At 52.2% G+C, this 16197-nt stretch overlaps 1 long non-coding RNA gene across 1 annotated transcript in view; it reads left to right on the top strand.

The window, feature by feature from the left end:
* The first annotated feature begins 5875 nt into the window (after positions 1-5875).
* The window catches only part of LOC119979714, a 248169-nt gene continuing 237847 nt past the window's right edge, over positions 5876-16197 (top strand). Inside the window, exon 1 of the long non-coding RNA XR_005463772.1 lies at positions 5876-6043. This is a non-coding gene — a long non-coding RNA (uncharacterized LOC119979714). The remainder of the gene's footprint in view (positions 6044-16197) is intronic.

The raw sequence follows: 16197 nt of genomic DNA, 5'->3' as shown, positions 1-16197 counted from the left end.
AGGTCACCGTTGGGGCGTCACCAGTAGCACAGCAGGAGCGGCAACAGTAGCACAGTGGTTAGCACTGTTGCTTTACAGCACCAGGGTCCCCTGGTTCAATTCCTGTGCGGAGTCTGCATGCTCTCCCCGTGTTTGCGTGGGTTTCCACCGGGTGCTCCGGTTTCCTCCCACAAATCCTGAAAGACGTAACTGTTAGGTGAATTGGACATTCTGAATTCTCTCTCTGTGTACCCGAACAGGCATCGGAATGTGGGGACTAGGGGCTTTTCAGTAACTTCATTGCGGTGTTAATATAGGCCTGCTTGTGACAATAATAAAGATTATTATTATTAAAATGCTAACCTATGGGATTTGAATGATTCCTATAAATGTGCTGGTAAGACGGCCTTCCTGTCAGTAAGCAACATAATGAATTGGGTTCATTACATGATGAGTGAAAAAGCGAAAATTGATCTTCTAAGAGACGGGACCCCTAATTTGAAGAAACCTTATTCTGGCAAATGTTTCTGACATGAAAATCGACCAGTGCGTTTCCTTTAATCAATGTCAGGCAAACGCTTTTCCGCCAAGAAATGTGTAAAACATGATTCCTGTTGGAATTATGGGAACTTGTTAGGCTGGTTAGCACCTGAAAAACAAACGCTGCATGTCCGAATTTCTAGGCAGTAACTTGAATTTGAACTTTGTGTACACTAGAGGGCAATGGAGAGCCGAGTTTCAAATCTCAGATACAGCGAGCTGTATGAGTGTGGTGTTGACCATCATATCTACCAACTATGCTTTTGCTTATTGGTTTGTGTATGTATTTGCAACATTTCCTTAAATGGGCAGCTTGGTAGCACAGTGGTTAGCACAGCTGCATCACAGCTCCAGGGACCCAGGTTCAAATTGACGGTACATCAGGGATGAAACCGGAGCACCTGGAAGAAACCCATGCAGACACAGGGAGGAAGTGCACTTGCACTTCCTCCCTGTGTCTGCATGGGTTTCTTCCAGGTGCTCCGGTTTCATCCCTGAGTACCGTCAATTACCACGAGACGAGAATGGTGAACCATCGAGGCTTTATTGCACAAGATGTTGTGTCGCCTGCAGCTGGAACCAGAATGGGAGCAGCGCAGGAGAGCACACACTTTTATACGTCGCCTGCTGGGAGGAGCCAGCAGGCTGGGATTTACGGTGGCACCTGTAATATAGTGCGCAGTACCATAATACATGTAGGGTGTTAACAGTGGTGTTACACACTCTCACAGTCCAAGATATGCAGGTTAGGTGGATTGGGCCATACTAAATTGCCCCTCAGTGTCCAAAAGGTTAGGTGGGGTTACTGAATTACGGGGATGGGGAGGAGGCGTGGTCTTAAATTGGGTGTTCTTTCCAAGGGCTGGTGCAGACTCAATGGGCTGAATGACCTCCTACACTGTATGAAAATCTGGTTCTCATTGTCATATGCACAGCATCACAAATGTCAAACCACCCACCCATGTCGGCACTTGAGTGTGGCGACTAGGAGATTTTCACAGTAGCTTCATTGCAGTGTTAATGTAAGCCTAGTTGTGACAATAATAACGATTATTAGTATTATTATGTGGCAGCACGGTGGCACAGTGGTTAGCATTGCTGCCTCACCTCTCCAGGGACCCGGGTTCAATTCCGGCATCGGGTGACTGTGGAGTTTGCACTTTCTCCCCATGTCTGCATGGGTTTCCTCCGGATGCTCCGGTTTCCTCCCACAGTCCAAAGATGTGCGGGTTAGGTGGATTGGCCATGATAATTGCCTTACTGTCCAAAAATGTTAAGTGGGAGTTACTGGGTTACGGGGATAGAGTAGAGACATGGGCTTGAGTAGGGTGCTCTTTCAAGAGCCGGTGTAAACCCGATGGGCCGAATGGCCTCCTTCTGCACTGTAAATTCTATGATTCTAAGTCTCGCAACCTCAACCAAGTGCTGTTCTTCATGTGTAAACATGGATTATCTCAACGAACTATTTTAACCATGGGAATAATCACAGTTTATAGCTGTTGTCTTTGTTTTATTGCTTTTTACTTTTGTACAGCATCAATCCTAAGCATTCCTTGTATGCAGGAAGATATTAAATGACTCCCCCTTTCAGAATCCCCCCCTCCTCCGTCCACCTCCTCTTGAAAACACCTCTCCAGTATTGATCCCATCCCCCCCCCCACCTTTCACTCCCAGGCTCATCGAAACCTGTTTGAGCAGGTTCCAATAAACGGGGCCCCTCCCCCACCACATTTCCCTTCGCGAACCCCTGCCCAGGCATCATCCCCCCAATCCCCTCCCCCATGACCCTGTCCCTGAAAACAAAGACAAACAACCAAAACCAGTGCAAAAATTGCACCCCAGAAAAGCTCCAAAGCCCAATTTATTTGTACCCGACTGTAGCCCATAGCAAAAATAAACTACCCTTTCCCATCAACCAACCCCAAAAGCCCGACTGTTCCCCCACAATACAAACAAAGAAACCAACCTGAAATAAGAATAAAGGCTGTATACAACACTTAACCCCCCCTGTCTCTTCAGTCCGAAGATAAACCCCAATCCATCTGTCATTTGTGCTACCGTGGGGCAGCACAGTAGCACACAATGACTATCACTGTGGCTTCACAGCGCCAGGGTCCCAGGTTTGATTCCCCGCTAGGTTACTGTCTGTGCGGAGTCTGTACGTTCTCCCCGTGTCTGCGTGGGTTTTCTCCGGCTGCTCCAGTTTCCTCCACAATCCAAAGACGTGCAGGTTAGATGATTGGCCATGATAAATTGCCCTTAGTGTCCAACAAAAAAGGTTAGGAGGGGTTATTGGGTTACAGGGATAGGGTGGAAGTGAGGGCTTAAGTGGGTCGGTGCACACTTGATGGGCCCGAATGGCCTCCTTCTGCACTGTATGTTCTATGATTTCAACCCCAGTTCTTCAGCCTTCATAACGCCTTCGTTGCCTTCACCATCTCAAAGTAGGTTACCCTTAGTTTCGCCGGGTAGACCACGCTGATCCTCACACCGTTGCTGTGATAGATAGAATTTACAGTACAGAAGGAGGCCATTCGGCCCATTGAGTCTGCACCGACTCCACCTACCTCCCTACCTCCCCCATAAACCAATAACCCCACCCTACCACTAAGGGCAATTTGGACCCTAAGGTCAATTTATCACGGCCAATCCACCTAACCTGCAACATCTTAGACTGTGGGAGGGAAACCGGAGCACCCAGAGGAAACCCACGCACACACAGGGAGAACGTGCAGACTCCGCGCAGAGAGTGACCCAAGCCGGGAATCGAACCTGGGACCCTGGAGCTGTGAAGCATTTGTGCTAACCACTATGCTACCGTGCTGCCCTTGTGTGCCACGTTCACCCAACCGAAGGTCGCCTGTCCGCTCGGCAGTTCCACAATTAAGTCCTGGTATATTCAAATACCAACCTCCCACTGCACCTCATGCCTTTGCTTCACCCAACTCAGGGCCTTCTCCTTAACATGGAACTTGTGCAAGCAAATTATGACCATCCAACAACTCCGCCAACATCTTCGCGAATACTCAGTCAGCCTTGGGCACTCCACCGCCTCAGGCAACCCACAATTCATAAATTCAGCCGCTTCGACCGATTCTCCAGGCCCTCCACCTGCTCTTTGTCCTTTGTTGACCTCCACCACCCTCCGCAGCTCCTCACCCAGTGAGGTGAACTGTCACTGTGCTGCGAGAGAGCTTCCTCCACCCCCTTCAACTTCTTTCCTTGCTCCCGTATCTCGGCTGATATCTTCAATACCGCCTCCTTCACCAGGGCCATCACCCCCTCCACCCACTCCTTCATCGCAGCCATCATCTCCTTTCGCATCACCTCCATGTACTTGGCGTAGTGCCTCTCAATGTTTCCAGCCAACACCTCGGTCAGAGTCCTCCACTTGAAGGGCGTGGCCCCACCCAGTGATCCAGCCTCCACCATCTTTCCTGCTGCCGGCTGACCCGTTCATTCAATGGCGAACGTTTGCTCACCCCCTTCTTCCCAGGGACTTTTTTCTGGGTCTGAGACATTCTCTACCTTCTTCGGCCTTCCTGCCAGTGTTATTCAAACTCTGCCCCTAAACTGGGCATTGCAACTCCAAAAACAGAGCCTCGAGCAGGAGCTGCTCAACGTGCGACTTCCAAATACATGCCGCCACCGAGGCCTTTTGTGCAGCTCTGACGGCGCCTTTGTTTTATTCATTCTTGGGATGTGGGTGTCGCTGGCTGGCCAGCATTTGTTGCCCATCCTTGAACTGAGGTGGCTTGCTGGGCCATTTCAGGGCGAGGGTGCAGTTAAGCGAGCAAACTGCATCGCTGTGTGGTTCTAGAGTCCAATGTAAGCCAGACCAGGTAAGGATGGCAGATTTCCTTCTCAGAAGGACATTAGTGAACCAGATGGGTTTTTTAAATAATTTAGAGTACCCAATTAATTTTTTCAAATTAAGGGGCAATTTAGCGTGGCCAATCCACCTGCCCTGAACATCTTTGGGTTGTGGCGGCGAAACCCGCGCAGTCACAGGGAAAACGTGCAAACTCCACACGGACAGTGACCCAGAGCCGGTATCAAACCTGGGACCTCGGCACTGTGAGGCAGCAGTGCTAACCACTGCGCCGCCATGCTGCCCCCACCAGATGGCTTTTTAAAACAATTGCCAATGGTTTCATGGTCATCATTAGACTTTAAATTCCAGATTTTTATTGGATTCAAATTTCACCCTCTGCCGTGGTGAGATTCGAACTCGGGGCCCCTAGAGGATTACCCTGGGTCTCTGGATAACTTATACAGTGATAATACCACTATGCCACCGCCTCCCCGTTCCCGCCGGCCAGAGTGATGGGATCCTGTGCCAGATTCAGCACGTGGAACCCCATTAATTACTTACAGGTGCTTTCCCCTCTGAGTCACCTGATGGGCTGGCAGCTAATTCATCTACCCACAATCAGCTGGTGGCTTCGAAGTCCGGATGCTATATTTAAATTGCAGTCCAGTACACTCATATCGCTTTCCTCCAGCCCACCTGTCTTTACCAGATTGTGCAGCATGTCAGCAACGTACAATGCGAAAAGTGCATGAAAGTATAGGGGAAAGGTCCGGAATCTAAGCAGAAAGGTAGAGTGAAGAGCAGAAGGGAACCAGCTACATTTGCAGGAAAAGAAATGTAACTTTAAAATATATATATAAATAACCAGGGAAGACCAATTAGTATTACAGCTGTATCCAGTTCCACCAGAGCAGCTGAGACAAAGACAAAGAACAAAGAAAATTACATCATAGGAACAGGCCTTTCAAGCCAGCGCCGACCATGCTAACCATGCCATCTAACCTAAAACCTTCTACACTTTCGGGATCCATATCACTCTATTTCCATCCTATTCGTGTATTTTTCAAGACGCCCCTTAAACGTCACTAACGTACCTGCTTCCATCACCTCCTCTGTCACCGAGTTCCAGGCTCCCAATACCGTCTGTAAAAAAACGTCCCTCACACAGCTCCTCTAAACTTTGCCCCTTGCACCTTAAACTTATGTCCCCTAGTTATTGACTCTTACACCATGGGAAAAAAACAGCTGACTATCCACTCTGTCCATGCCCCTCATAATTTTGTAGACCTCTATCAGGTCGCCCCTCAACCTCCTTCGTTCCAGTGAGAACAAACCAAGTTTATTCAACCTTTCTTCATAGCTAATGCCCTCCAGACCAGGCAACATCCTGGTAAATCTCTTTTGCACCCTCTCTAAAGCCTTCACATCCTTCTGGCAGTGTGGCAACCAGAATGGAACAGTATATTCCAGGACGATCAACAATATTCCAAATAAACTAACCCATAAAATTCTTAATCATTTGGTGCTGTGTCTTAAAGCTGCTGAATCTTTTCTTTTAATTCCAGGATCCAGATCTAGATCTGCTTTTTCACCAGAAACTAATCCAAGAGAAAATTCCTCTCTGTATACCTCGGCGACTTTTGATATATATCGGTATAGATTAACAAACAATGGCAAAAACAATATCTCTGCCCACCTTCAATGTTAGAGGTAAGAAATATTATCCATCAGTGGTTATGAGGTTGAATGTAGTGTTGTTACATTAGTATTACATTGCTAAAACACAGCATTATTGCCAAACATTTATGGTTGTGAAATTCTGCAGTGGAGTTCCTGGTTTCCATTGTAACTTTGGGAGGAGCCCCAGATAACTATGCAAAAAATGTACATGTAAAATTATTTCCGGCAATTCAATGCCTGCTGAAGTTATGGTACGACACCAGTGAGCCCAAGAAGAGTTTCGGGGACAATGTCTTTTGAAGAAGTTGATGAGAGAAGATTGGAATAAAACGCAATAACACTTTAATCAAGGAAGCACTTTGATGTGACCATCAATTCACAAGACACGTGATTGGAAGTGAACAGTGGTTTTAATAATCTTACAACAGAGCCTGCCTGCGACGAGATGAACTGGCAGCAGGCTCACCACTGCAAAGCTTTATACTTCCGGTTAGTCGGAGGAGACATGGGCGGAGCCATGGGCAGAGCCAAGGGTGGAGCCCAGTACAAACTTCTCATCTCCCCTTATGGGCAGAGCCACGCAACGGCTCGTATACAGAGCCCACAAGGACACAATACATATACTGGAACACAGTGTGAATTAGTAGGTTTATAATTCACCCCCTGTAAAAAAACAAGTCCGGCGGGGGTGATGGGTCTACAAATTGAGCCGGTCCGGCGTCTGAGTCGTCCTCTGAGATCGACGAAGCGCTGGGGTTGCAGCCTCTTCTGGTGGCTGGGTGGTGGCGGTCGGTGAGGGTATGATGGTGGACTCCGGGGGTGATTCGGTCCGAGCTTCGTACCCGACTGGTTCGCCTGGTGATGGGGAGTGCCGGAAACCCATAGGCGCAGGAGCGCGGAGCACGGGCAGTGAACTTGTAGGAGCGGCGGCTCAGGGCGCGGAGGGTTGTGCGGGGTGTAGTGTGAGGGGTACCTCGGCGGTAGTAGTGGTGGGATTGGATCTTGCAGGCGCCAGGTCCCAGAGGGAAACAGTGTCCTGACGGCCGTCAGGGTATTCGATGAAAGCGTATTGGGGGTTGGAGTGGAGTAGGAGCACTCTTTCTACGAGTGGGTCAGTTTTATGTGTCCGGACGTTATTCCGGAGGAGAACCGGGCCTGGTGTCTTCAACCATGCTGGGAGCGAAACCCCCGTGGTAGTGCCCCTAGAAGAAACAAATAGCCGTTCGTGAGGCTTCTGGTTGGTGGCTGTACAAAGGAGGGACATAATAGCATGGAGCGCGTCGGGGAGGACCTCCTGCCAATGGGAGGTCGGGAGATTCCTGGACCGGAGGGTCAGTAGGACGGTCTTCCAGACCGTAGCGTTCTCCCTCTCCACCTGCCCGTTCCCCCTGGGGTTGTAGCTGGTAGTCCTGCTTGAGGCGATGCCCTTGTCGAGCAGGTACTGACGCAGCTCGTCGCTCATTAAGGACGAACCCCTGTCGCTGTGTACGTAGCTGGGGAACCCGAACAGGGTGAAGATACTGTGCAGGGCTCTGATGACTGTGTGGGAGGTCATATCGGGGCACGGGATAGCAAAGGGGAAGTGGGAGAACTCGTCGATGACGTTCAGGAAGTACACATTCCGATTGGTCGAGGGGAGTGGCCCTTTGAAATCGATGCTCAGGCGTTCAAAGGGCCAGGAGGCCTTTACCAGGTGGTCTGGTCTATAGAAGTGCGGTTTGCACTCCACACAGATCGGGCAATCCCTGGTGATGGCTTTTACGTCCTCGGTGGAGAAAGGCAGATTTCGGGCTTTGATGTAGTGGGTGAGCCGGGTGACCCCCGGGTGGCAGAGGTCATTGTGGATAGCTTTCAGGCGATCATCTTGCGCGCTGGCGCACGTGCCGCGGGACAGGGCATCTGGGGGCTCGTTGAGCTTCCCCGGTTGATACATAATATCGTATTTGTAGGTGGAGAGTTCGATCCTCCACCGTAGGATCTTATCATTTTTAATTTTGCCCCTTTGTGAGTTATCAAACATGAAGGCAACCGATCTTTGGTCGATGATGAGGGTGAACCTCCTACCTGCGAGGTAGTGCCTCCAGTGTCGTATAGCTTCCACGATGGCTTGTGCTTCCTTTTCGACTGAGGAGTGTCGAAGTTCCGAAGCGGAGAATGTTCGGGAGAAAAAGGCGACTGGTCTCCCTGCCTGATTTAGTGTGGCTGCGAGAGCGACCTCTGAGGCATCGCTCTCTACCTGGAAAGGGATGGATTCATCCACCGCCCGCATGGCCGCTTTGGCGATGTCCTCCTTGATGCAGGTGAAGGCCTGGCGAGCCTTAGCTGACAGGGGAAAAAGTGTGGCCTTAAATAGTGGGCGGGCTTTGTCCGCATATTGAGGGACCCACTGGGCATAATACGAGAAAAATCCCAGGCACCTTTTGAGGGCCCTGGGACAATGAGGGAGAGGGAGTTTTAAGAGGGGGCGCATACGGTCCGGGTCGGGGCCCAGGACTCAGTTTTCCACGACATAGCCGAGGATGGCTAGTCTGGTCATGCGGAAAACGCATTTCTCCGTGTTATACGTGAGGTTGAGTTTCTGGGCAGTCTGGAGAAATCTGGAGGTTAGCGTCGTGGTCCTGCTGATCATGGCCGCAGATGGTGACGTTGTCCAAGTACGGAAACGTGGTCCGCAGCCCGTACTGGTCCACCATTTGGTCCATTGCTCATTGGAACACCGAGACCCCATTCGTGACGCCAAAGGGAACCTGGAGGAAATGGAAGAGGCGGCCATCTGCCTCGAACGCCGTGTAGTGGCGGTCCTCCGGGCGGATTGGGAGCTGGTGGTATGCAGACTTCAGATCCACCGTAGAGAAAATGCGATACTGGGCGATCTGATTCACCATGTCTGCAATCCTGGGGAGGGGGTACGCATCAAGGAGCGTGAACCGATTAATGGTCTGGCGATAGTCCATTACCATTCGGAATTTTTCCCCGGTCTTGACGATCACCACCTGAGCTCTCCAGGGGCTGTTACTGGCCTCTATGATCCCCTCACGTAGGAGCCTATGGACTTCGGTTCTGATAAACACCCTGTCCTGCAGGCTGTACCGCCTGCTGCGAGTGGCTACGGGTTTGCAGTCCGGAGTGAGATTGGCAAAGAGTGGAGGGGGGTCGATTTTTAGCGCCGCTAGACTGCAGATAGTGAGTGGAGGTAGGGGCCCGCGAAGCTGAGTGTGAGGCTTTTGAGGTTGCACTGGAAGTCGAGTCCCAGTAAGAGTAGGGCGCAGAGTTCGGGGAGTACGTATAGCTGGAAGTTCGAGTAGCTGGCGCCCTGAATCGTTAAGGTCGCGACGGTGTGCCCTTGAAGGTGAACAGACTGTGAGCCCGAAGCGAGGGAGATAGTTTGCCGTGCATGGAAAATAGGGAGCGAACAGCGTCTTACCAGATCTGGGTGTACGAAGCTCTCGGTGCTCCCGGAGTCGAAGAGGCACGGTGTATTGTACCCGTTGATTTTAATGGTCATCATCGAGTTGGGGAGGTGTTTGGGACGCGACTGGTCCAACGTGACCGCGCTGAGTTGCGGGTAGTCGGCGGCTCGATCAGCTGTGCTGGAGTGGCCCCGTGATGACTGTCCACTGAGGTCGTAGTCTTCGAGGTGAGTTTCAGTGTTCGAAGAGGATGGATCGCAAGATGGCCGCCCCCATGGATCATACGTGGCGGGCCGCGTGGAGGAAGGTTGCCAAGATGGTGGCCCCCATGAGTCGCATGTGTCGGGTGGGCGCGGAGTCGGCATACAGGCCGCAGCATTTCGGGGCCTGCGAGTTTTGGAAGCGAGTGCTCTGGGCTGCGGGAGAGTTTGGAGAGGGGGATTTCTTCGCCAGGCAGACCCGGGCATAGTGTCCTTTGCAACCGCAGCTGCTGCAGGTCGCGTTGCGGGCCGGGCAGTGCTGCCGTGGGTGTTGGAGCTGCTCACAAAAATGGCACACTGGGGCTGCGTAGTGGGTGGGTGGACGCGCGGCGCAGGCCTGGGTAAGTCGCTGGTCGGGGGCCCTGGATGGGGTCGCTTGGTTCGCGGGGAACGAGGTGAGGCTGCGGAATGAGACCTCCATGGTTGTAGCTAACTCTACAGTGTCCTCCAAGTTCTGGGCCCCTTTTTCAAGCAACCGCTGGCGCACATAGTTTGACCTGAGTCCTGCCACGTACACATCTCGGACAGCGAGCTCCATATGATGGGCGGCTGATACAGTTTGATAATTACAGTCCTGAGCTAAAGGTTTTAAATCGTGCAGGAATTCTTCCAGCGACTCCGCGGGGCGCTGGCGGCGGGTTGTAAAAATGTGGCACGCGTAGACCTCGTTGATGGGCCTCACATACATTCGATCGAGCATGGCCAGGGCCTCTGTATACGAGGAAGTACTGTTAAGTTGAGTAGAGATACGGTGGCTCACCCTTGCGTGCAGTAGACTGAGTTTCTGCTCCTCCATAGTTTCTGAAGTGCTTGATTCAGCCAGGTAGGCCTTGAAACATCTGAGCTAGTGTAAAAAGATTTATTTCGCCTCTGCAGTCTGCGGGTCGAGTTCTAGTCGATCAGATTTGAGGGCTGATTCCATAGTAGTTTTCTTCAAGTTTCCTAAGAATATTAAATTGATATGACCATCAATTCACAAGACACGTGATTGGAAGTGAACAATGGTTTTAATAATCTTACAACAGAGCCTGCCTGCGACGAGATGAACCGGGCAGCAGGCTCACGACTGCAAAGCTTTATACTTCTGGTTAGTGGGAGGAGCCATGGGCGGAGCCATGGGCGGAACCGCGCAACGGCTTGTACACAGAGTCCACAAGGACACAATACATATACTGGAACACAGTGTGAATTAGTAGGTTTATAATTCACCACACACTGCATTTCAATGGCTCCACTATTGCTCATAGTCAAGTCAGGAGGGTGGAAGCTAGAAGATCAGCTCCCAGATTTTCAGAGAGTGCCCTGACTCGATTTCTGGATGCTGTGGAGGGGAACAGGCCACAATGTACCCACGGGTTGGCAGGAGGCCCCTCAGCAATGCCACCAACCCCGTCTGGGAGATGGTGGCAGCACTGGGCAGTGCCAGCAGCCTGACCAAAAGGACGAAACAAAATAATGACCTACTGCGATCTGCAAGTGTCAGTGTCCCCTGTCTCCCCTTAGCATTCAATCTTTCCATCAATCCCCGGAATGTCACCTTTAATCCACATGCCGCCACCTCCCAGGTTCCCAGCACCCGACCAGCATCCTAAACTCCGTCCCCTCACCCCCCAGCACTCCTCATCAGAACCCCTCCCTGCTCACACGTGCCAGGTGTCATGGACTGTTGCATCCGGCATAAGGCTGACATTATCCCCTTGTGTCCCTGCAGGAGACGATAGCCTATAATTGCAGAGAAAGAAAAAAGACAGGCGAAGGAATGCCCAAACAAAGGACCTTGACTTATTTCAAAGAGAGGGCAATGGAGCTCGCATTGGGGGATAAGAAATGGGTCTGCACAGATACCGAGGTTGGCCTGCGACAGAAAAGTGAGGAGCCACTGCACCTTCATCCAGATGACCAGTCTTGAGTGATGCCACCTACTAAAACCATGTCCTTTCATAGATTTTCATAGAATTTACAGTGCAGAAGGAGGCCATTCGGCCCATCGATTTTGCACCGGCTCTTGTAAAGAGCACCCTACCCAAGGTCAACACCTCCACCCTATCCCCATAAACCAGTAACCCCACCCAACACTAAGGGCAATTTTGGACACTAAGGGCAATTTATCATGGCCAATCCACCTAACCTGCACATCTTTGGACTGTGGGAGGAAACCGGAGCACCCGGAGGAACCCACGCACACACGGGGAGGATGTGCAGACTCCACACAGACAGTGACCCAAACCGGAATCGAACCTGGGACCCTGGATCTGTGAAGCGATTGTGCTATCCACAATGCTACCGTGCTGCCCAGCCTTTGCCTTGCAGGAACATCAATCGAAGAGCCTGGCCCATCCACCAACAGTGCCTCTACGGCCATCCTCGACACCACCTCGGAGGAGATCATAGAGGAGAACACAGATGATGTATCACAGCCATCACCTGCACCATCCACCATCGCAGAGACAAGCACTTCAGTGGTTGAACATAGCATGGAAGCTTCAGGGTTACTATCTGGTGAGTATCACACTGGTTCTAATGCACATCAGATGGAGACAGGAGTATCCCAGGCATTGGGCGGTCGGAGGTCTTCTGAACCGCAGGACTTAGCTGTGCCCCAGCCAGGTGCCATGCCTCTGGACACGTTTGTCCCTCAGCCGCTGGAGATGCAAATGCAGAGCTGGGAATATCAGGACGGCTTGTAAGCGGTATTCCCTTTATTTTAATTTAAAATACTCAATTCATTTTTTACGATTACGAGGCAATTTTAGCGTGGCCAATCCACCTAGCCTGCACATCTTTGGGTTGTGGGGGTGAGACCCACACAAATACCTGGAGAACGTGCGTCAGCGACATTCCTGCGACTGCAAGTCGGAATGGAGGAGTCCGAAAGCTTTCAGTGATAGGAGATGTTGCTGGTGTTGCGTGGCACCGAGGCCAGCACTGCAAATGTGGCATCCACAGTGGAAAGAAGTAAGAGCCATAACTGGAGAACTCTGAAGCATGGCTCAGTTCCTGGGGTTTATGATTGAGAGGTCCAATGCCATGGTGCAGACAATGGCGGCGCAGACGATATTGAGGCTTCTGTAGCTCACTCTAGCTGTTCCTCCATCCATGGAGTAACCCCATGGCGCATGAGCACCTAGAAGGAGGAGGGAGCACTGGAGAACACCCCAAGGACTTCCACCCAGGAGAGTCTGGAGTAACCAGCCATTTTGAATCTCCCATTCCTGATATTACCGCTTCTCAGGGGCAGCAGACAGAACAGGGTGACAAGACGACATCACTACCACCTGAAAGTAGGCCGTAGCCCTCCAGGTCCTTGGGTGCGGCCACTTGTTGTTGAGTCTGTGCTCCTTCAGCGCTGTTAGGAGCAACATTTCCAGCTCTTCTGGCACCTTCCCAACTGAGATCTCTTGGTAAGCTGCAAGGGATAATAGAGAGAGAGACACACACACCATTAGTTTGGTGTTCCAGCCGGTTACCTTCAGGCTCTCCCTTCACCCTTTGTCTTCCCGCTCCTGGAAGCAGCCATTCCTACACATATCCCAAATAGAATCATAGAATTTACAATGCAGAAGGAGAGCATTCAACCTATCGAGTCTGCACCGGCTCTTGGAAAGAGCACCCTACTTAAACCCATAACTCCACCCCATCCCCATAACCCAGTAACGTCGCCTAACCTAAGGGCAATTTACCATGGCCAAGTCACCTAACCTTACACATCTTTGGACTGTGGTAGGAAACCGGAGCACATGGAGAAAAACCCACGCAGACACGGGGAGAACGTGCAGACTCCGCACAGACAGTGACTCAAGCTGGGATTCGAACTTGGGTCCCTGGAGCTGTAGAGCAAACCACTGTGCTACTGTGTTGCTCATATTTGGTTGCCCAGATATCTGGTGCCCTTCCAACTTCATCGCTTGACTGACCCCTTGCCCTTTCAGAGTCACCTGTGGCCTCTCACCTGGTTGTTCCATCCCTTAATATATACATCACTGGGGGTTCTGACAGACTGCTTCAATAGTCACCCATTTGTCATGGGTAGTCAGCTGGACACTTATATATATCTTGAGAGCTAATGGATTCTCCATGGGAGGTGCTGGTGTCCGGCAATTATGCTTGCACATTCCCTTTCTTTTTTTAAAAATAATTTTTATTGAAATTTTTACAAAATACAAAATATAAATATCTTAGCTCTATTAACATACAACCGCGGTAACACCCTATGAACAATCCCCCCCAGCTTCAAGAGCAACTTCAAACAGAACAAAAAACAAAAAAAAAGAACAACAACAAAGAAAAAGAACAAAGAGAAAAACCAAAAAAGAGAGAGATAGCACTCTCCACAAACCCATGTGCACAGTTCTCCCTCCCCCCTATCCTTACCCCCCCCCCCCCCCCCCCCCCCCTCCCTCTGGGTTGCTGCTGCTGTCGGCCTCTTTTCCTACCGTTCCGCCAGGAAGTCCAGAAAAGGCTGCCATCGCCTGAAAAACCCTTGTACTGATCCCCTCAGGCCAAATTTCACCCGCTCCAATTTAATGAACCCCGCCATCTCCGAGATCCAGGCCTCCACGCTTGGGGGCCTCGCATCCTTCCACTGGAGCAAGATCCTCCGCCGGGCTACTAGGGACGCAAAGGTCAGGACACCGGCCTCTTTCGCCTCCTGCACTCCCGGCTCAATTGCAACCCCAAAAATTGCGAGTCCCCAGCCTGGCTCGACACTGGATCCCACCACCCTCGACACCGTCTTTGCCACCCCCTTCCAAAACTCCCCCAACGCTGGGCACGCCCAAAACATATGAGCGTGGTTCGCTGGGCTCCCCGAGCACCTAGCACACCTGTCCTCACCCCCCTGGGCCCTATGCAGCACCTTGAACTGTATGAGGCTAAGCCTCGCACAGGAAGAGGAGGAATTCACTCTCTCCAGGGCATCCGCCCACGTCCCCTCCTCAATCTCCTCCCCCAGCACCTCTTCCCACTTCCCCTTCAGTTCCTCCACCGAGGCCTCGTCTACCTCCTGCATTACCCGGTATATGTCCAAGATCCTCCCTCCTCCGACCCACACCCCTGAGAGCACCCTATCCCGCACCCCTCGTGGGGGCAGCAAGGGGAACCCCTCCACCTGCTGCCTGGCAAACGCCCTCACCTGGATGTACCTAAACATGTTCCCCGGGGGGGAGCCCAAACTTCCCCTCCAACTCCCCCAAGCTCGCGAACCTCCCCTCCACAAACAGGTCCCTCAACCTCCTAACCCCTGCCCTGTGCCAGCCCAGAAATCCGCCATCAATCCTCCCTGGGACAAACCGATGGTTCCCCCGTATCGGGGCCTCCATTGAGCCCCCCATTTCTCCCCTGTGCCGTCTCCATTGCCCCCAAATTTTGAGGGTAGCCGCCACCACCGGGCTCGTGGTATACCTCGTTGGAGGGAGCGGCAACGGCGCCGTTACTAGCGCTTCCAGGCTCGTGCCCACACAAGACGCCGCCTCCATCCTCTTCCACGCTGCCCCCTCCTCGTCCATTGCCCACTTACGCACCATCGCTGCGTTGGCCACCCAGTAGTACCCACAGAGGTTGGGCAACGCCAGCCCCCCCCCCCCCCATCCCTACCTCGCTCAAGGAACACTCTTCGAACCCTCGGAGTCCCATGCGCCCACACAAATCCCGTGATACTGCTGTTGACCGTCCTGAAAAAGGCCTTCGGGATAAGGATGGGGAGGCACTGGAACAAGAACAAAAACCTCGGGAGCACCGCCATCTTGACGGACTGCACCCTCCCCGCCAGTGACAGCGGTAACATATCCCATCTCTTAAGCTCCTCCTCCATCTGCTCCACCAATCTTGTGAGGTTGAGCTTGTGCAGGGCCCCCCAGCTCCCCGCCACCTGGACCCCTAGGTACCTAAAACTCTTCCCTGCCTGCTTCAATGGGAGCCTACCAATCCCCTCCTCTTGATCCCCGGATGCACCACAAACACCTCACTCTTGCCCAGGTTCAGCTTATACCCCGAGAAACCCCCGAATTCCCCAGGAATCCTAATCACCTCCGGCATCCCCCCCACCGGGTCCGCCACATATAGCAACAGGTCGTCCGCGTACAGCGACACTCGATGCTCCTCCCCACCCCGCACCAGGCCCCTCCAGTTCCCTGACTCCCTCAGTGCCATGGCCAGGGGCTCAATCGCCAACGCGAAGAGCAAGGGGGACAGGGGGCACCCCTGTCTCGTCCTCCGATGCATCCAAAAGTACTCCGACCTCCTCCTATTCGTGGCTACACTTGCCATCGGGGCCTCGTAGAGCAGCCTCACCCACCGGATAAACCCCTCCCCAAACCCAAACCTCTCCAACACCTCCCACAAGTACTCCCATTCAACCCTATCGAAGGCCTTCTCCGCGTCCAACGCCACCACTATCTCCGCCTCCCCTTCCACCGGCAGCATCATAATGACATTGAGGAGTCTTCGCACATTTGTGTTCAGCTGCCTTCCCTTCACAAACGCCGTCTGGTCCTCATGTATGACCCCCGGCACACAA

The sequence above is a fragment of the Scyliorhinus canicula genome, chromosome 1, assembly GCF_902713615.1.
Source record: "Scyliorhinus canicula chromosome 1, sScyCan1.1, whole genome shotgun sequence".
In the NCBI taxonomy this organism is placed as follows: domain Eukaryota; kingdom Metazoa; phylum Chordata; class Chondrichthyes; order Carcharhiniformes; family Scyliorhinidae; genus Scyliorhinus; species Scyliorhinus canicula.
Note: the sequence above shows the minus strand (reverse complement) of the source record. Positions and strands in the feature narration are given on the sequence as shown.